The sequence below is a fragment of the Lupinus angustifolius genome, chromosome LG12, assembly GCF_001865875.1.
Source record: "Lupinus angustifolius cultivar Tanjil chromosome LG12, LupAngTanjil_v1.0, whole genome shotgun sequence".
Lineage (NCBI taxonomy): Eukaryota > Viridiplantae > Streptophyta > Magnoliopsida > Fabales > Fabaceae > Lupinus > Lupinus angustifolius.
The window spans coordinates 7407139-7410056 of record NC_032020.1 but is presented as its reverse complement, the minus strand read 5'-3'; the positions used below and the strand labels follow the sequence as shown (position 1 = coordinate 7410056).

Sequence of the window (2918 nt, the reverse complement as noted above, 5' to 3'; positions counted from 1 at the left end):
AACTTTACTTATTTGTCTTAGTATGAAGTAATTATCAATATGATGAGAAACAAAACTAATTGGTATGAATGTTCATCCAGAAGCAAATTTCATTGCTTTAAAGTAGTTATAGAGCATTATTTACTTTCGTTCTTGGTTAAATGACAGTATATGTATCTCTGTGGAATCAATCAAATGGGAATGGATGTATGTAATTATGTATGGCTAAGTAAAATTGTTTATAAATTTATCGTCTAAGTTCAAAGCACAGATTGGTCACTAAACAAAAAACGCTTCTTACCTGACAATGCTCCTGTGTATAACCTTGCTGTGATTACCTTTATCTCTGTGTTCTTGACCAGCAGCCTATCTATTTCTTCTGTATGTGAGATATGTTTCTGGAATTGTCCTCTGGCGTGATCTGAGATTTTACAAGTTGCCCTCTTTTTTGTGATATGGACGTTGTATGTTATTGGCTGGATCTCTAAGTGTATTCTAGACTGCGGTTCTGTTCTTGTTTCTGGATTCTCTGTGCTATATGTAATGCTGAGTAAAATGTGTATGGACTGTTCTCTGGTACTTGTCTGTGTGTCTGTTTTTGAATGCCCTCTGTTTTTTCACTGTTGGGATGCTCTCTGCGTCCTCGAGTGTATATCTCTGCTTATGTTGTATGTCTCTTTTTGCCGAATGTATGTGCGTGATATCCTCCCTAAATTCTCTGTTTTCCGTTCTTCCCCCTTACCTGTGTTTTGTGACGTGCTATATATAGCATTCTGATGCTCTATATGAGCCTCTTGAATTGCCAAAGTGTAACATACTGCAAACTGTTTGATTTTCTGATTAATGCATTGAAGCTACTAATGAATATTGCCATAATACCACAACTGTTTTTGTTTGGGATTCCTTTTATTTGCTAGACTGCTGTCTTTGTAAGGACTGGTTGGTTATCTGCTGGTTATGTAACTGAAACAATAATTGTGCTGTTTTTATGATGATCGTAACTGAAAATGGCAATAATTCTGATATGGGTTTATTTAGAATCATGCAACTTTTGGAGGAGTGCTTTCCCTCTTGTAATTCATCACGTGATTGGTTTGTTTGCAACACTCCTGCCTTTTGTAATTCCTTATTAATTTCTAATTTGTCAACAATCCCTTTTAATTTGCAACGGATACCATATATCATTTCAGTCAATAATTAGCGAATCTTTATGCAGGTTATCATAACCTTCCAGACTGTGAGCATCGTTTGTCCTTTGAGAGTATAGCATACCCCATAGGATCAAAATATTGACATTCAAGAAGATTATAAGAGCTTCAGAAGATCTTTCTCTATTTTTTAGAGGTGAGGTTGTTGGAGCAAATTTCTTGACAACTTTTCCTTCCTTGCTTACAAAGAACTTTGTGAAGTTCCACTTGATGCCATCCCCAATTGTTCTTCCTTTCTGATTCTTCAAGAGCTGATAAATTGGTGTTGCATTTTCATTGACCTCAACTTCATCAAAGACGGGAAACTTCAGCTTTGCACCTTGTACATATAATTGATTTCTTCATTGGCTTCGGGTTCCTGACTATCAAACCGGTTGCAGTGAAATGCCAAGATTTCAAACTCTTGACTTTTGTAACTCTTGCACAGTGTACTCAATTCCTTGTAGTTTGTAGTTTGTTTGTGTCAAATTACATTTTGAGGCAATATTAATGATCAGCTGAACCTCTCCATTGTATTGGCTCAGATTCACATCATTCCCCTTGATGTCTTTGACAGTGAAATAATAACTGGATTTGGGGGTTTCAAAAGCCACGAGGGAAGAAGGAGAAGATGGGTATGGTTGCAATGAATGAGAGAGTATTCCACATGACGAAATTAGGATATTGATAATGATGAAAAACTTTAGCTACATAGTCAAAATTAGTTAGGGATGAATGATGAGGAACTCTGTTATAGAGAGGGTGCTTTCGGAATGGTTTGTGTGAATAGTATAGTGTCTTTTTTTCTTTCTCTTTTGGGAGTATTGGTCTTTTGAAGTATGTTTTGAGGTGAGAGATGATACATCCATACACGTGATGAATTGGGAGCTCTAAGCACTTTTAAGACATATGATAATTTGTCTTTCTTTCTTGAATATGCCAGTAATCCATTATTTTCTTGCCACACTAGCATAGATTGTCAATCATATAAAAATATGAGTACTCACGTTTTGATAATAACAACCTTGTGATCAAAATACATTCCCTAATCTAATCTTAATTAAATCAGTCAAGAGTAATGTGTTTTCACTTTAAACATCACAAGGTTATGATTGGTCTAATGAGCATAAAAAAAGAAAAATCTTTAACAAATTGAGTGTTTATTGATCAGGGAAAACTCTTATGAGTCAATCGATACGAGGGGACTATGAAACTAGGCTGGACAAAATTGAGTGTTCACAGCTGCCCCTCTTTACTTGTTGCTTACTATATAGCAAACAAACTGAGGTTGTGTGTTATCATAGTAAGTAACTAGTAAAGAAATGAACATTATTGTTGTCGAGGCCGAGACAAATGGTCATAATTCGACCTTATAAACAAGGACACGGATCGACTATTGTCGGAACTCGAGAAGCTAAACAGGTTAAGCGAGAACGCAGGTCGGGTACGGCCGGAACTTGAGACAATAAAAGTAAATGCGAGAACGCAGGTCGGGTGCTGCCGGAACTCGAGACAATAAAAGTAAATGTGAGAACGCAGATCGGGTGCTGCTGGAACTCGATACAATAAAAGTAAATGCGAGAACGCAGGTCAGGTGCTGCCGGAACTCGAGACAATGAAAGTAGATGCGAGAACGCAGGTCGGGTACTGCTGGAACTCGAGACAATGAAAGTAAATGCGAGAACGCAGGTCGGGTACTTCCAGAACTCGAAATTCACATCAGGCTCGGGGTCCTGGAAAGATTGATTGAAA

The 2918-nt window shown here is 37.4% G+C and overlaps 1 pseudogene; it reads right to left on the bottom strand.

The window, feature by feature from the left end:
• On the bottom strand, positions 1164 to 1819 carry LOC109361853 (annotated as a pseudogene).